Source organism: Oncorhynchus keta, unplaced genomic scaffold, assembly GCF_023373465.1.
Source record: "Oncorhynchus keta strain PuntledgeMale-10-30-2019 unplaced genomic scaffold, Oket_V2 Un_contig_15803_pilon_pilon, whole genome shotgun sequence".
Taxonomy (NCBI): Eukaryota; Metazoa; Chordata; class Actinopteri; order Salmoniformes; family Salmonidae; genus Oncorhynchus; species Oncorhynchus keta.
This window is the reverse complement of record NW_026279522.1, coordinates 15,495-34,751: the sequence shown is the minus strand read 5'-3', so window position 1 is coordinate 34,751 and position 19,257 is coordinate 15,495. Positions and strand designations below refer to the sequence as shown.

Genomic DNA, 19,257 nt, shown 5'->3' with positions numbered 1-19,257 from the left:
AGGACAGGTCAGTTCTAGGCTGAGGAACAGACAATGACAGGTCAGTGAGGAACCGAGCAATGACTAGGCTGAGGAACAGACAATGACAGGTCAGTTCTAGGCTGAGGAACAGACAAGGACAGGTCAGTTCTAGCCTGAGGAACAGACAAGGACAGGTCAGTTCTAGGCTGAGGAACAGACAAGGACAGGTCAGTTCTAGGCTGAGGAACAGACAAGGACAGGTCAGTTCTAGCCTGAGGAACAGACAAGGACAGGTCAGTTCTCGCCTGAGGAACAGACAAGGACAGGTCAGTTCTCGCCTGAGGAACAGACAAGGACAGGTCAGTTCTAGCCTGAGGAACAGACAAGGACAGGTCAGTTCTAGGAACAGACAAGGACAGGTCAGTTCTCGCCTGAGGAACAGACAAGGTCCTTCTGTAGCTCAGTTGGTAGAGCATGGCGCTTGTAACGCCAGGGTAGTGGGTTCGATCCCCGGGACCACCCATACGTAGAATGTATGCACACATGACTGTAAGTCGCTTTGGATAAAAGCGTCTGCTAAATGGCATATATTATTATTATTATTATTATATATTATTACAAGGACAGGTCAGTTCTAGCCTGAGGAACAGACAAGGACAGGTCAGTTCTAGGAACAGACAAGGACAGGTCAGTTCTAGGAACAGACAAGGACAGGTCAGTTCTCGCCTGAGGAACAGACAAGGACAGGTCAGTTCTCGCCTGAGGAACAGACAAGGACAGGTCAGTTCTAGCCTGAGGAACAGACAAGGACAGGTCAGTTCTAGCCTGAGGAACAGACAAGGACAGGTCAGTTCTAGGCTGAGGAACAGACAAGGACAGGATGCTCTCGATGGTGCAGCTGTAAAACCTTTTGAGGATCTGAGAACCCATGCCAAATCTTTTCAGTCTCCTGAGGAGAAATAGGTTTGGGATGTTGGCCCAAACTCATAGGTTTACTCCAATATCTACATTGTTTTTTTACATTGCATTTTGACAAACAATTGACATCTTGATTTTAGATTTTTACTTTCAAAATCTACAAGTAATACTGTTTCACAGAACTTTTTGAAATTGGCTGATTTAAGATAAAACTACAACCCTGTTACGGTCCACACAGAGACACTGTACTTCTGGAAACACCTACAGCTAAGGCACACGTTATGCCCTGGGGTCTGGACCACCCGTTTCATCAGATATCCCTGGGGTCTGGACCACCCCGTTTCTCAGATATCCCTGGGGTCTGGACCACCCGTTTCATCAGATATCCCTGGGGTCTGGACCACCTTTCATGAGATATCCTGGGGTCTGGACCACCCGTTTCAGAGATATCCCTGGGGTCTGGACCACCCGTTTCATCAGAAATCCCTCCTGGACCACCCGTTTCATCAGATATCCCTGATATCAGATATCCCTGGGGTCTGGACCACCCGTTTCACAGATATCCCTGGGGTCTGGACCACCCGTTTCATCAGATATCCCTGACCACCCGTTTCATCAGATATCCCTGGGGTCTGACCACCCGTTTCATCAGATATCCCTGGGGTTTGGACCACCCGTCATCAGATATCCCTGGGGTCTGGACCACCCGTTTCATCAGATATCCCTGGGGTCTGGACCACCGTTTCATCAGATATCCCTGGGGTCTGGACCACCCGCTTTCATCAGATATCCCTGGGGTCTGGACCACCTGTTTCATCAGATATCCCTGGGGTCTGGACCACCACGTTTCATCAGATATCCCTGGGGTCTGGACCACCCGTTTCATCAGATATCCTGGGGTCTGGATTTCAGATATCCCTGGGGTCTGGACCACCCATTTCATCAGATATCCCCTGGGGTCTGGACCACCCATTTCATCAGATATCCCTGGGGTCTGGACCACCCATTTCATCAGATATCCCTGGGGTCTGGACCACCCATTTCATGAGATATCCCTGGGGCCTGGACCAGCCATTTCATCAGATATCCCTGGGGCCTGGACCAGCCATTTCATCAGATATCCCTATGAAGATCATTGAACACTATGGGAAAAGAGACAAGGTCTCATATTATAATATACTCTACTCAACCTTAAGTCTCCAATCAGATTGCATGGGAAAATACTTTATTTAACCTTTATTTAACTAGGCAAGTCAGTTAAGAACAAATTCTTATTTACAATGACTGCCTACCGCCAAACCCGGACAACGCTGGGTCAATTGTGCGCTGCCCTATGGGACTCACAGCCGGATGTGATACAGCCTGGAATCGAACCAGGGTGTCTGTAGTGACGCCTCAAGCACTGAGATGCAGTGCCTTGGACCGCTGTGCCACTGGGAGCCATATGGACATATCCTTCACAGATGAGGAATGGCAAAACATACTGAGGTCCAATAAGACACGAAGACCGTTGCAAGAGAGCTGCGGTCAAGGCTATCTCCGTGACAACCATCCACAGGTTCTACTGGACTCTCCTGACTGCTGGGGATGCAACCAGGACAGAGGCACCTTGGTTCACTTGTTATGGACGTGCCCACATTTACAACAGTTCTGGAAGATTCCCTTTGGCCCCAGACTGTTCCCCAGACTGTTACCCAGACTGTTACCCAGACTGTTACCCAGACTGTTCCCCAGACTGTTCCCCAGACTGTTCCCTAGACTGTTCCCCAGACTGTTCCCTAGACTGTTCCCCAGACTGTTCCACACTGTTCCCCAGACTGTTCCCCAGACTGTTCCCTAGACTGTTCCCAGACTGTTCCCCAGACTGTTCCCCAGACTGTTCCTCAGACTGTTCCCCAGACTGTTCCCCAGACTGTTCCCCAGACTGTTCCCCAGACTGTTCCGCAGACTGTTCCCCAGACTGTTCCGCAGACTGTTCCCTAGACTGTTCCGCAGACTGTTCCCTAGACTGTTCCCCAGACTGTTCCCCAGACTGTTCCGCAGACTGTTCCCTAGACTGTTCCGCAGACTGTTCCCTAGACTGTTCCCCAGACTGTTCCCCAGACTGTTCCGCAGACTGTTCTACACTGTTCCCTAGACTGTTCCACACTGTTCCCTAGACTGTTCCCCAGACTGTTCCCCAGACTGTTCCACACTGTTCCCCAGACTGTTCCACACTGTTCCCCACACTGTTCCCCAGACTGTTCCCCAGACTGTTCCCCACACTGTTCCACACTGTTCCCCAGACTGTTCCCTAAACTGTTCCCCAGACTGTTCCCCAGACTGTTCCAGACTGTTCCCTAGACTGTTCCCCAGACTGTTCCCTAAACTGTTCCCCAGACTGTTCCTACTCTCCAATCCCTCTGAACTGAAACAGAACATCACCCTCGCTGCCTTGTTTTCGTCCTAACCAACTCACTTTTTTTTTGTGACCCCAAACTTTTGAACAGTAATGTATGCCCAGGCCGTGAGCAGAGCAAAAGGCCCAACCCCAACTAACGCACCCCCCAAGTCCCATCCTGGACCTAAAAGGTATGTATCAGAAGCTCAACATGCTCTGCTCACACTCCCTTTGGCCCTAGACTGTTCCTACTGTCCCTCTGGACTGAAACAGAACGTCCCCCTCGCCGCCTTGTTTTCGTACTAACCAACTCACTTTTCAGTCTCAGTCAGGCCTTTTTTTAAATGACCCCATTTCTATGAGTAGAACATGTATTTTTCCTTCTGTCCTTTTCTTGTCGGCCAGGTTCTCTGTTCAGTTGGAGCTCTCAGCGTGGCAAACGACACTGGGGATTGTAAAACAAAACTACCCTGCACTGTGCCTGCAAAACTATACACCCCCCCCCCAAATAGAAGAGCCATGACATTGATCCAGTACAGGATGTGCTAAATGGTTAAGACTGCTGCATATGAACACATCTGATACAAACTGATTAAGCACATTCAAAACGTTTGAGTTAAGGTGGGCGAGCCAGCTAGGCAATATTTCAGACCCCTCCCACCCTCAGATAGCAGGTTGACGCTTGTCATGGTTCTTGTCCTGGAGGCAAAACAGAGCCGTTTCCCCTCCGATAGATCAGCTGCAAAGTCCAAATTGGCTACAGTGAATTCGGAAAGTTATTCAGACCCCTTCACTTTTTTTTTTCTTACATTTTGTTACATTACAGCCTTATTCTAAAACTGACAACGAAAAAAATCCTCTTCGATCTACACACAATAACACAAAATGACAAAGCGAAAACGGGTTTTTAGAAATGTTTACAAAAAATAAGTATTCTGACCCTTTGCTATGAGTCTCAACATTGAGCTCAGGTGCATCTTGTTTCCATTGATCATCCTTGAGATGGTTATACAACATTATTGGAGTCCAGCTGTGGTAAATTCAGTTGATTGACATGATTTGGAAAGGCACACACACACCTGTCTATATAAGGTCCTACAGTTGACAGTGCATGTCAGAGCAAAACCAAGCCATGAGGTCGATGGAATTGTCTGTAGAGCTCAGAGACACAATTTTGTCGAGGGAAGGGTCACAGATCTGGGGAAGGGTACCAAGAAATATCTGCAGCATTGAAATTCCCCAAGAACACAGTGGCCTCCATTATTCTTAAAAATGGGAGAAGTTTGGAACCACCAAGACTCTTCCTAGAGCTGGCCCCATCGGCCAAACTCAGCAATCGGGAGAGAAGGGCCTTGGTCAGGAAGGTGATCAATAACCTGGTGGTCACTCTGACAGAGCTCCAGAGTTTCTCTGTGGAGATGGGAGAACCTTGCAGAAGGACAACCATCTCTGCAGCACTCCACCAATCAGGCCTTTATGGTAGTGGCCAGATGGAAGCCACTCCTCAGTAAAAGGCACATGACAGCCCGCTTGGAGTTTGCCAAAGTGCACCTAAAGGACTCTCAGACCATGAGAAACAAGATGCTCTGGTCTGATGAAACCAAGATTGAACTCTTTGGCCTGAATGCCAAGCACCACACCTGGAAGAAACCTGGCACCATCCCTACAGTGACGCATGGTGGTGGCACCATCCCTACAGTGAAGCATGGTGGTGGCACCATCCCTACAGTGAAGCATGGTGGTGGCAGCATCATTAACTCATGCTGTGGGGATGTTTTTCAGCGGCAGGTACTAGGAGACTAGTCAGGATCTAGGGAGTTTTTCCTAGCCAACGTGCTTCAACACCTGCATTGCTTGCTGTTTGGGGTTTTAGGCTGGGTTTCTGTGCAGCACTTTGAGATATCAGCTGATGTACGAAGGGCTATATAAATACATTTCATTTGATCCTTGATGAAAACCTGCTCTAAAGCGCTCAGGACCTCTCAGACTGGAGCGAAGGTTCACCTTCCAACAGGAGAAAGACCCGAAGCACACAGCCAAGACAACATAGGAGTGGCTTCGGGACAAGTCTCTGAATGTCCTTAAGTGGTCCAGCCAGAGCCCGGACTTGAATCCGATCGAACATCTCTGGAGAGACCTGAAAATAGCTGTGCAGTGATGCTCCCCATCCAACCTGACAGAGCTTGAGAGGATCTGCAGAAAAGAATGGGAGAAACTGCCAAAATACAGGTGTGCCAAGCTTGTAACGTCATACCCAAGAAGTCTGCTGTAATCGCTTCCAAAGGTGCTTCAACAAAGTACTGAGTAAAGGGTCTGAATACTTATGTAAATGTAATATTTCATTTTTATTAACAAAATTAAAATAATTGCTAACATTTCTAGACCTGTTTTTGCCTAGTCATCATGGGGTATTGTGATGTCATCATGGGGTATTGTGATGTCATCATGGGGTATTGTGCATAGATTAATGAGGAAAATAACAAATTAATCCATTTTAGAATTAGGTTGTTATGTAACAAAATGTGGAAAAAAAGGGGAAGGTGTCTGAACTTTCCAAACACACTGTATGTTGTCAAAAATCATACAAACACAAGTTAAGATCAAAAAGCAAATTTAAGGTTAGAAATTAGGGTTAGCAGTATGGTTAACAATTAGGTTTAAAATCAGATTTTATGACTGTGCCAGCTAGTGAGCACTCCGCAGCGCTGCCTCCAGAACAACATTCAAAACTAAGAATGCTCTCCCATCTTGACCCCCCCCCCCCCTTATCAAGTTGTGTTGACAGAATGCTAATAGTAGTTGAAATAAAAGTTACACTACCCAAAATATACTCAATTTGTGGAAGGACCCACACACTCGGTCCTCAGCCCTAGGCTCAATGCCAACAAGGTATCCACACTCACTATGTCCTCTGTATGCTGTTCTAACCCATCTATGAAAGGGTGTGATGCACTCTTGGTTGGAATGAGGTCCATGTCCATCTCAGCTTTTCTCTTCCTTGGAGAAAAGGTCAGTGGAAGGTCTTTATCCTGTGGAACATGGGCCTTCATATCCAGCAACACGCTTCTGAGCTGTGAAGACAGGTCAGTCACGTACTGTTCCTCTTCGAGATGATAAGTGAGTTCTGTGATGTCTTTAAGATATCCTGCACATTGCCTCCGTAACCGCAACAGCTTCCTAGAGGACCTCTTCTTTCCTCTTCCAGATGGACCTTCGTATGGACGGTCAATGTTGGAGTCTCCGGTGGCCCGCTTGGTCTTAAACATGACATTTCTTATGTCACTGTCAGTGGGGTAATAGCGCCTGCGAGTAGGTGGAGGGGCTGCTCTCCGTGGAAAAGCTCTTCCACTACAAAGGTGTTCAGATGACACTTCATTTCAGTCATCTTTCTCACACCAGACAGAGTCAGCTGCTCAATCTTCTCTCTCAGCCTGGCATCTACAGCTTCCCTAACATGAGCTGCCTGTTGGAGAAAGAACACATGGGTTTATCATAAAGAGGTCAGTGGGTAACTTAACCAACACTCTATTATATAGGTTCTATAGTTATATTAACCTCGCCAACAACTGCATGTGAGCTGTGCTCAGAGAGGGAGGGAACCTGACACAGTAGACAACCTCTGCCTTCACGGAGCTGGGCGTTTCACTTAGTGCTGCCTTCAGAGTTTGGGAGGCCTCCTTTTAGAGCACACTGTACTTTCCTCAATCTAGACATAAAAACAGTGGTATTTGTTACATATGTACTGGTACCATGTACGGTGTTAGGATGATTCACACAGACAGCCCAATTCTGATCTTTTTTCCTCCCACTAATTGATCTTTTGACCAATCAGATCGGCTCTTTTGCCCATAATTGAAATGGGCTGCCTGTGTAAACACGGCCTTAGACTTTGACCAACTGTAGGCGTAGACGTTAAAACTTTTCATATTTACCTTAAAATCAGGAAAGCGAATAACGTGGGCGATGTTTATTATAGCCTTGCAGTCCACCTTTTTGGTATTTTGTACCAGTTTCCGTTTCTGTAGAAAGGTATGGTCTTCAAGCTACGGAAGATATAATAAAAATACATTTGACTTTTATAGCTAAACATTTAATAATAATAATAAATTGACTGACAATACCAGTTAAAAGTTTGGACACAGCTACTCATTCAATTTGTACTATTTTCTACATTGTACAATAATAGTGAAGACCTCAAACATAATGATATAACATGTATGGAATCACGTTGTAACCAAAAAAGTGTTAAACAATTCCAAATATATTTTTGATTCTTCAAAAGTAGCCACACCCTTTGCCTTGACAGTTTTTGTACACGCTTGGCATTCTCTCAACCAGCTTCACCTGGAATGCTTTTCCAACAGTCTTGAGTTCCCACATATGCTGAGCACTTGTTGGCTGCTTTTCCTTCACTCTGCGGTCCAACTCATCGCAAACTATCTCAATTGGGTTGAGGTCGGGTGATTGTGGAGGCCAGGTCATCTGATGCAGCACTCCATTACTCTCCTTCTTGGTCAAATAGCCCTTACACAGCCTAGAGGTGTGTTTGGTCATTGTCCTGTTGAAAAACAAATGAGTCTCACTAAGCGCAAACCAGATGGGATGGCATATCGCTGCAGAATGCTGTGGTAGCCATGCTGGTTAAGTGTGCCTTGAATTCTAAATAAAATCACTGACAGTGTCACCAGCAAAGCACCCCCACACCATCACACCTCCTCCTCCATGCTTCACGGTGGGAACCACACATGCAGAGATCATCTGTTCACCTACTCTGCATCTCACAAAGACACGGTGGTTGGAACCAAAAATCTCCATTTTGGACTCAGACCAAAAGGACAGATTTCCACCGGTTTAACATCCATTGCTCGTATTTATTGGCCCAAGCAAGTCTCTTCTTCTTGTTGGTGTCCTTTAGTAGTGGTTTCTTTGCAGCAATTCGACCATGAAGGAGTGATCCACGCAGTCTCCTCTGAGCAGTTGATGTTGAGATGTGTCTGTTACTTGAAGTCTGTTATGCAATAATTTGGGCTGCAATTTCTGGGGCTGGAAACTCTAATGAACTTATCCTCTGCAGCAGAGGTAACTCTGGGTCTTCCTTTCCTGTGGTGGTCCTCAAGAGACAGTTTCATCATAGCGCTTGATGGTTTTTGCAACTGCACTTGAAGAAACTCAAAGTTCTTGAAATTTTCTGAATTGACTGACCTTCATGTCTTAAAGTAAAGATGGACTGACGTTTGTCTTTGCTTATTTGAGCTGTTCTTGCCATAGCCTTATTTGGTAAAATACCAAGTCCGTATTATCTTCTGTATACCACCCCTACCTTGTCACAACACAACTGATTGGCACAAACGCATAAAGAAGGAAAGAAATTCCACAAATTAACTTTTAACAAGACACATCTGTTAATTGAAATTTCCAGGTTCCAAGTGACTACCTCATGAAGCTGGTTGAGAGAATGCCAAGAGTGTACAAGGCTGTCAACAAGGCAAAGGGTTCCTACCTCATGAAGCTGGTTGAGAGAATGCCAAGAATGTACAAGGCTGTCAACAAGGCAAAGGGTGACTACCTCATGAAGCTGGTTGAGAGAATGCCAAGAGTGTACAAGGCTGTCAACAAGGCAAAGGGTGACTACCTCATGAAGCTGGTTGAGAGAATGCCAAGAGTGTACAAAGCTGTCAACAAGGCAAAGGGTGACTACCTCATGAAGCTGGTTGAGAGAATGCCAAGAATGTACAAGGCTGTCAACAAGGCAAAGGGTTCCTACCTCATGAAGCTGGTTGAGAGAATGCCAAGAATGTACAAGGCTGTCAACAAGGCAAAGGGTGACTACCTCATGAAGCTGGTTGAGAGAATGCCAAGAGTGTACAAGGCTGTCAACAAGGCAAAGGGTGACTACCTCATGAAGCTGGTTGAGAGAATGCCAAGAATGTACAAGGCTGTTAACAAGGCAAAGGGTGGCAGCTTTGAAGTATCTCAAATTTAAAATATATTTAGATTTGTTTTAACACTTTTTTTGGTTACTATATGATTCCATGTGTTACTTCATAGTTTTGATGTCTTCACTATAATTCTACAATGTATAAAATAGTCACAATAAAGGAAAAACCCTGGAATGAGTAGGTGTGTCCAAACTGTCAACTGGTACTGTATGTGGCACTTTTCTAGACACCCAAAGCTCTTTACAGTGTACAGGGAAACTCACCACCCGAACCCCACCTACATACTCTTGCAATAAGTGCCATGGCCTCTTTAGTGACCACAGCGTTAGGACAACCCTTTAAAGTCCCATGGCCTCTTTAGTGACCACAGCGTTAAGGACAACCCTTTAAAGTGCCATGGCCTCTTTAGTGACCACAGCGTTAGGACAACCCTTTAAAGTCCCATCTTACTGAGGAACATTCCACTGTTAGTACTTCAACATGATTCTAATTAAATGTTATATAAAGTGTTATGGTGTAAAGGACAGTGATCCATCTGTGAACTTACTTCCTTCTTGTCTCTTTCAGCAGCATATTTCTCTTTGGCTTTTGTCTGTCTGTCTTTGCCCTGGTGGCATTCATACGTCTTTGTGCCAACAACTTGAAACGGAACGCCATTGAACGGGATACTTTTACTCTCCCAGCTGAGTTTTTTCCGTGCCAAAGGCTGTGCATCTGTTAAAAAGGTCAACAATATAATATATTACTAGTAGAATGATAGGCTTGTGGGGGAAACTAACAAAGTTGCTCTCTGGTCGAGCGCTTGGAATGGAATCTGTTATGCTAGCTAGCTAACTTAGTTAGCATCTCTCTGTCAAATAACTCATCTATTCTTGAAAATGGATCCCTTTATGTTGATGATGCAATAGCAATTTTGAGGCAATAAAGTTGAGCATCGTTGCCATGGCAGCATTGCTTGCTGCAACCAATGTACTCTTAAGGAGTGTAGGTGAGTCTACCATTACTCTTTAAGGTCAAAGGACCTTATACACTACACGAGTAAAAAAAATGACACCTGCTCGTCGAACATCTCATTCCAAAAATCATGGGTATTAATATGGATTAATATGGAGTAACAGCCTCCACTCTTCTGGGAAGGCTTTCCACTAGATGTTGGAACATTGCTGCTATAACAGCCTCCACTCTTCTGGGAAGGCTTTCCACTAGATGTTGGAACATTGCTGCTATAACAGCCTCCACTCTTCTGGGAAGACTTTCCACAACATTACTGAGGGGACTTTCTTCCATTCAGACACAAGAGCATTAGTGAGGTCGGGCACTGATGTTGGGCGATTAGGCCTGGCTCGCAGTCGGCCTTCCAATACATCCCAAAGATGTTCGATGGGGTTGAGGTCAGGGCTCCGTGCAGGCCAGTGAAGTTCTTCCACACAGATCTCGACAAACCATTTCTGTATGGACCTCTTTGTGCATGGAAGTATTCAGGGGAATATTTAGGAGTGGAAACTTTCCGTGGGGATTATATGCAAATGAATATTAATATCATTTAAATGTAGATATGTTTTGCATTGGATATATTTACCATATCATATGGAGACAGAAACAAATCTTTTACCTCATAAGTAGATATAATTGCAAATGATTAAATCCTTCTAATAGAAATAAAAAACAACAATTTAGTTACAAATTGAACTTTAATTAAATGAGTTGACTCTTCACATGGGATGATTTCACTGAACAACAACAGAAAGGGAATACTAAATGATCCCCAATGATCCATCGCATCTCTCAGAAACGTTTTCAACATACATCTGTAAAATGATATTCTAGAAACTAAAGCTTTGGTTGTCTTCCTCTCAGGCTTCCATGTCTTCTCCCTGGACCTCCTCAATGTCCACCTCTTGAACATCAGACTCTGAGGCCTCATCTTCACTATCACTTTCCAACCTTGTTGAGGATGGCTCGTTGTCAGGCTCAAAAAGTCTCAAATTTGTCCGGATGGCCACAGATTTTTCAACCCTTGTATTGGTCAGCCTGTTGCGTGCTTTGGTGTGTGTGTTCCCAAACTAGGACCAGTTGCGCTCTGAGGCGGCTGATGTTGGTGAGATTTGGAGGATGATGGAGGCAACAGGGGAAAGAGCCACAGATCCACAAAGTCCCTTCCACCAGGTGGCTGATGAGATATGTTGGCACGGCTGCCATATTGCATCTCCATCCCAAAGCCCTTGCTTGGAAGTGTACTTCGCTAGACTGCCAAGAACATTACCCTCATCCAGGCCAAGGTGGTGAGACACGGTAGTGATGACACCATAGGCCTTGTTGATCTCTGCACCAGACAGGATGCTCTTGCCAGCATACTTGGGGTCCAACATGTACGCTGCGGCGTGTTTGGGCTTCAGGCAGAAGTCTTCACACTTCTTGATGTATTTCAGAACTGAAGTTTCCTCTGCTTGGAGCAACAGTGAAGTGGGCAGGGCAGTACAGATTTAAAATCGTCCGATTAATCGGTATCGGCTTTTTTTCCGGTCCTCCAATAAATCGGTATCAGTATCGGCGTTGAAAAATCATAATCGGTCGACCTCGAGGCCAAACACACCAAGACAGTCGTGAAGAGGGAACGACAAAACCTTTTCCCTTCAGGAGACTGAAACGATTTTTCATGGGTCCCCAGATCCTCAAAAAGTTCTACAGCTGCACCATCGAGAGCATCCTGACCGGTTGCATCACCGCCTGGTATGGAAACAGCTCGGCATCTGACCGTAAGGCGCTACAGAGGGGAGTGCGTATGGCCCAGTACATCACTGGGGCCAAGCTTCTTGCCATCCAGGGCCTCTATACCAGGCGGTGTCAGAGGAAAACACAAGCCATAAGACTGCTGAACAATTAATCAAATGGCCACTGGACTATTACATTGACCCCCACCATGTATTTTGTACACTGCTGCTACTCACTGTTTATTATCTATACATAGTAACTTCACCCCTACCTACATGTACAAATTACCTCTAACCTCTACCCCCACACATTGACTCTGTACCGGTACCCCCTGTATATAGCCTCACTATTGTTATGTTATTGTGTTAATTTTTATTTCAGTTTACTTGGTAAATATTTTCTTAACTCTTCTTGAACTGCACTGTTGGTTAAGGGCTTGTAAGTAAGAATTTCACGGTAAGGTCTACAATTGTTGTATTCGGAGCATGTAACAAATAGTTTGATTTGACATGATCAGAATTGACTGTAGCACATATAAAGCGCCCACAAGCTACCAGTGGCTGAAACCACAATTGCAGCGGGATGTACGAGTGACGAATTTCCGGGCAAGGATGGTCCATTTAAAAGTAATTCCTTCCTCCCTTGCCCTGCAAGTGTAAACTCGTCAGACGTCATGATAAGTGTCCACTTAATTTGAGGGCTGAGGGGAGAGTGTGTTTTGAATGCAGCCTTTATTGTACAATCACCGACGAAGTGGCTTAGACTTCGGCTTGCCTCTAGAACAAATGTTGTGTGCCCGAACAACAGACCGAAAGGGTAAACCAGACACGTCTTTGGGGCTATAAGGGGAAACCAGACACGTCTTTGGGGCTATAAGGGGAAACCAGACACGTCTTTGGGGCTATAAGGTGAAACCAGACACGTCTTTGGGGCTATAAAGCAGAAGCGTCCCTTTAGAATGGTAGTGAGAGGAAATCCAGTCGCGGGTAGTGGGAGCGGATGGAAGTAGCGGAAACTGGGCCGACATTCTGCTAATTTTGTCGTCGATGAAACATCCGATCTCAATACATTTTTAAATGTCCCAAAAGTACAATATGTTACGAGCACAGTGCGCTACGTTTTATAGACTTGAAGCTTTGCCGAAGTTGAAAGAAATTGCGTTTAGGAGTGCAAGGTCGAATTCAGTTTGTGCTTTGCTTTGCCCACGATGCTCATACTGTAAACAACACAGATTAACTTTTTATTTTTATAACGTCGTTTTGGAAACAATTGCCAAAACGAACGAAAAAGCCAAAATGTCATAATATATGCACGAATTTTCCAAACTGTTCGGCTGGGAAGAAGCCCTGGTTCATCGTCGCTTCAGCTGATGACACCGAACATGGAAAGACTGAGACGGGCAAACCCCACTCCGTTGCCAGCAACATTGCATTGCAATATTACCCCCGCAGAAATGGCCAGTGTATCATTAGCCGTCACGTAAGTAACTTAGTTATTTCAACAGTAATTAATGAAAATGTCTAATTTATTGGGCTAGTGTATCATCAGCTTTAGGTCATTTTAGATGAGTAGCAAAAGTAAGCTACTAGCTACCTAATGTTAGCTCATTTAGGCTATGTAACGTTATGTTTTTAAAGATAACTTACCCTTTTGCCCAAAACTTTTGTCCTTTCTCAATGTTATGAATTTCAGTGACGTTTCCAATTCTTGTTCCCGAATGTATTTAGTTATTTCGTCCTCAAACTTGAACTCGAGGTATGCCATTTCGAAAATATGGCGTTTTCCACCATAGATATTAAGCAGTGTACGAGCACAGTTTCTAAACCGAGAGACGCAACATCGCGATACTTCCGGGAACGCTTGCGGACCAGGACGACGCCTCGATCACACCAACAGTTTTCCCCTCCCCCGTTTTGGAACCGAGAAGTACATTCCTTTCTGATTTAACGCTGTGTATGCATTACAGTATTGCTGAGGCAGTTGTGTGGCGTATTATTTATATATATATATATGAGAGAGAAATGTCCTTGTTTTTGAAAGAAACACTTTTTTTTTGTCCATTAAAATAACATCAAATAGATCAGAAATACAGTGTAGATGTGTAATTGATTCAAACTGTAATTGATTCAAACTACATAATAGTAAGATGATACACAGCCAGTACAGTAGGTGGCAGCATGCCCCTGGAACAATTGTTAGAAGAACAACAACAATAACAACATTTGGCCTCACACTCCAGAACAGTAGGTGGCGCCAAGTGCTGATTGTACAGAGATTGTGACAGCCTGGTTAAATGGTGTCCCTTGACAAGGCAAGAACAAGATGTATGTCAAGAGAAGTGCAGTATTATCATAAGGAGACTTGGAAATGGAGGAGTGGAGGGGAAAAAGAGTGGCAGAGGAGGTCGAAGAGGGAGATGGAGGAAGAGGGTGAACTTGAGTCGGGTAAAAATGGTGGGGGGAAAAAGGAGGTGGTGGGTGTGGTGAAGTTATCGGAGCCCGAGGCGTGCACTGAGAGTCAGGATAAAGATGAGTCTGTGACAGCAGGAGTGACGTTTTTGGAAACAGTGGACGCCTGCCTTTTGGCAGGTCCATTTGTGGTTTCAGGGTGGGTGAAAACGGAATTGGATGCTGTGGAATCGGTGAGGGTAACCAGAAGTGGTCTTGTGGTAATTGTATGTGTTTCTGCTGGTCCGAGGGAGCAGGCGCTCCACGTTAAACGAATGGGGACAAGAGGTGTGAATTGTTTTGCTCTCCAGAAAAGGGCGCCATTGAAAGGGGTGATTACTGGGGTAGCGGTAAAAGCTGACCAACTGAAGGGGAAGATTCCCGGTGTTCGTGACGCTCGTCTTTGATGCGTGAGTGGAGAAACAGAAGAGTCATTGTCTGTTCTTTTCAGTTTTGATGTTGAGTCTGACCGACAAAGTGCTGTTAGGATATATGTTTTCCTGTACGAACTTTTGTGCCGGTAGCATTACGTTGTTTCAGGTGTCAAGCTTGTGGGCATGTGGCAGCAGTGTGTAGGAGTGAGGTACCTATGTGTGCAGAAGGGCATGAGACAAAGAAATGTGTAGCATTGGGGAATGTAGTGGTGGTATATGTTAATTGTAGCAGTGCCCATTGGGCTGGGGATCAGAAATGTCCCGTGCGAGAGAGGCTGGTTGAGGTTTGCAGGGTTAGAGTAGTGCAGAAGTTGTCATACACTGAGGCAGTGAAAAAAGTAGCGGAAGGGGAAGGGGTCAAGGGGGAGGGATCCTGAGAGGAGTGGTGTGAATAGTAGATCAGTACAGAGGGATAAACCAACAAGTGATATACAGTTGAAGTCAGAAGTACATACACCTTAACCAAATACATTAACTCAGTTTTTCACAATTCCTGACATTTTAATCCTAGTAAAAATTCCCTGTTTTAGGTCAGTTAGGATTACCACTTTATTTTAAGAATGTGAAATGTCAGAATAATAGTAGAGATAATTATTTATTTCAGCTTTGATTTCTTTCATCACATTTCCAGTTGGCCAGAAGTTTACATACACTCAATTAGCATTTGGTAGCATTGCCTTTAAAATTGTTTAACTTGGGTCAAACATTTCAGGTAGCGTTCCACAAGCTTCCCACAATAAGTTGGGTGAATTTTGGCCCATTCCTTCTGACAGAGCTGGTGTAACTGAGTCAGGTTTGTAGGCCTCCTTGCTCGCACACGCTTTTTCAGTTCTGCCCACAAATTTTCTTGTAGGCTTGAGGTCGGGGCTTTTTGATGGTCACTCCAATACCTTGACTTTGTTGTCCTTAAGCCATTTTGTCACAACTTTGGAAGTATGCTTGGGGTAATTGTCCATTTGGAAGACCCATTTGCGTCCAAGCTTTAACTTCCTGACTGATGTCTTGAGATGTTGCTTCAATATATCCACATAATTGTCCTCCCTCATGATGCCATCTATTTTGTGAAGTGCACCAGTCCCTCCTGCAGCAAAGCACCCCCACAACATGATGCTGCCACCCCCGTGCTTCACGGTTGGAATGGTGTTTTTCGGCTTGCAAGCTTCCCCCTTTTTCCTCCAAACATAACGATGGTCATTATAGCCAAACAGTTCTATTTTTGTTTCATCAGACCAGAGGACATTTCTCCAAAAAGTATGATCTTTGTCCCCATCTGTAGTTGCAAACCGTAGTCTGGCTTTTTTTATGGTGGTTTTGGAGCAGTGGCTTCTTCCTTGCTGAGTAGCCTTTCAGGTTATATCGATATTGGACTCGTTTTACTGTGGATATAGATACTTTTGTACCTGTTTCTTCCAGAATTTTCACAAGGTTCTTTGCTGTTGTTCTGGGATTGATTTTCACTTCTCGCACCAAAGTACGTTCATCTCTAGGAGACAGAACGCGTCTCCTTCCTGAGCGGTATGACGGCTGCGTGGTCCCATTGTGTTTATACTTGCATACTATTGTTTGTACAGATGAACATGGTACCTTCAGACATTTGGAAATAACTCCCAAGGCTGAACCAGACTTGTGGAGGTCTGCAATTTTTTTTCTGAGGTCTTGGCTTATTTCTTTTGATTTTCCCATGATGTCAAGCAAAGAGGCAATGAGTTTGAAGGTAGGCCTTGAAATAGATCCACAGGTGCACCTCCAATTGGCTCAAACTATGTCAATTAGCCTATCAGAAGCTTCTAAAGCCATAACATAATTTTCTGGAATTTTCCAAGCTGTTTAAAGGCACAGTCAACTTAGTGTTTGTAAACTTCTGACCCACTGGAATTTTGATACAGTGAAATTGTTGGGAAAATGTATGTGTGTCATGCACAAAATAGATGTCCTAACCGACTTGCCAAAACTATAGTTTGTTAACAATAAATTTGTGGAGTGGTTGAAAAAAGAGTTTTAATGTATGTAAACTTCCGACTTGGAGTTTTGGCGTTTTATAGTAATCGTTATCAACTGTTCTGCAGAGATGGAACATAAAGTCACAGAAAATAGAAGTTGTGGTGGCAGCTGCAGAGAGGTCTTTGGGTGTGTGAGACTTGACATCAGAATAATTACAGGGTGTGTTAAGTGGTGGTCTCCCATCCTTTCAGGCTGTTGGCCTGAAGTAGGACTAAATATATATTGTTTTATTTTAACTCGGCAAGTTGGTTAAGAACAAATTCTTATTTTCAATGACGGCCAAGGAACAGTGGGTTAACTGCCTTGTTCAGGGGCAGAATGACAGATTTGGACCTTGTCAGCCCAGGGATTTGACCTAGCAACCTTTCAGTTACTGGCTCAATGCTCTAACCACTAGGCTACCCTGCCACCCCAATAGTGGAGCATGGTATTTATTATTATTTTGTGAGTGTAGTGTGAAATTGTTGGGCATTTGTTGTATTTTTTTATATATATTTTTTTAGCAAGGTATAAGGCAGTTATACTCCAGTCTAATGGTAGCGGTACACCTCATCGGAGAAGAACAGTAGGTGGCAGTGTTTGCTGCTGAAGGTTGAATGCGATCCGCCAACCCAATCTCAAAGAAGAAGAACGTAACGAGCTAACGCCGCATTTTCGAAATGGCATATCTCGAGTTCAAGTTTGAGGACGAAATAACTAAATACATTCGGGAACAAGAACTGGCAACGTCGCTGAAATTCGTAATATTGGGAAAGGACAAAAGTTTTGGACAAAAGGGTACGTTGTCTTGTCCTATTTAAATTGTATAACTAGTAGCTAACTTTTGCTACTCTCATCTAAAATGATGCTAGCTAAGTTAGCTAGCTAGCATAACAGATTCCATTCCAAGCGCTCGACCAGAGAGCAACTTTGTTAGTTTCCCCACAAGCCTATCATTCTAATAGTAATATATCATATTGTTCACTTTTTTTAACAGATGCACAGCCTTTGGCACGGAAAAAACTCAGCTGGGAGAGTAAAAGTATCCCGTTCAATGGCGTTCCGTTTCAAGTTGTTGGCACAAAGACGTATGAATGCCACCAGGGCAAAGACAGACAGACAAAAGCCAAAGAGAAATATGCTGCTGAAAGAGACAAGAAGGAAGTAAGTTCACAGACGGATCACTGTCCTTTACACCATAACACTTTATATAACATTTAATTAGAATAATGTTGAAGTACTAACAGTGGAATGTTCCTCAGTAAGATGGGACTTTAAAGGGTTGTCCTAACGCTGTGGTCACTAAAGAGGCCATGGGACTATAAAGGGTTGTCCTAACGCTGTGGTCACTAAAGAGGCCATGGGACTATAAAGGGTTGTCCTAACGCTGTGGTCACTAAAGAGGCCATGGGACTATAAAGGGTTGTCCTAACGCTGTGGTCACTAAAGAGGCCATGGGACTATAAAGGGTTGTCCTAACGCTGTGGTCACTAAAGAGGCCATGGGACTTTAAAGGGTTGTCCTAACGCTGTGGTCACTAAAGAGGCCATGGGACTTTAAAGGGTTGTCCTTAACGCTGTGGTCACTAAAGAGGCCATGGCACTTTAAAGGGTTGTCCTAACGCTGTGGTCACTAAAGAGGCCATGGGACTATAAAGGGTTGTCCTAACGCTGTGGTCACTAAAGAGGCCATGGGACTTTAAAGGGTTGTCCTAACGCTGTGGTCACTAAAGAGGCCATGGGACTTTAAAGGGTTGTCCTAACGCTGTGGTCACTAAAGAGGCCATGGGACTTTAAAGGGTTGTCCTTAACGCTGTGGTCACTAAAGAGGCCATGGGACTATAAAGGGTTGTCCTAACGCTGTGGTCACTAGAGGCCATGGGACTTTAAAGGGTTGTCCTAACGCTGTGGTCACTAAAGAGGCCATGGGACTTTAAAGGGTTGTCCTAACGCTGTGGTCACTAAAGAGGCCATGGGACTTTAAAGGGTTGTCCTAACGCTGTGGTCACTAAAGAGGCCATGGGACTTTAAAGGGTTGTCCTAACGCTGTGGTCACTAAAGAGGCCATGGCACTTAGTGCAAGAGTATGTAGGTGGGGTTCGGGTGGTGAGTTTCCCTGTACACTGTAAAGAGCTTTGGGTGTCTAGAAAAGTGCTACAAAAGTCAAATGTATTTTTATATCTTCCATAGCTTGAAGACCATGCCTTTGTAAAGAGACGGAAACTGGTACAAAATACCAAAAAGGTGGACTGCAAAGCTATAATAAACATCGCCCACGTTATCCGCTTTCCTGATTTTAAGGTAAACATGAAAACTTATATCAAGGTCTAGGCCTTCTGTTGGTCTGTCTAAAAATAAAAAAATGTATCAGAATTGAGCTGGATATGTAAACACAACCTGTGAATCAGCCTAACACTGTACATAGTACCAGTACAGCCAGCCCATTTCCAATTATGGGCAAAAGAGCCGATCTGATTGGTCAAAAGA

At 44.6% G+C, this 19,257-nt stretch overlaps 1 pseudogene; it reads right to left on the bottom strand.

The window, feature by feature from the left end:
* Positions 1-5,589: 5,589 nt before the first annotated feature.
* On the bottom strand, positions 5,590-13,803 carry LOC118378994 (uncharacterized; annotated as a pseudogene).
* Between the last annotated feature and the right edge of the window lie 5,454 nt (positions 13,804-19,257).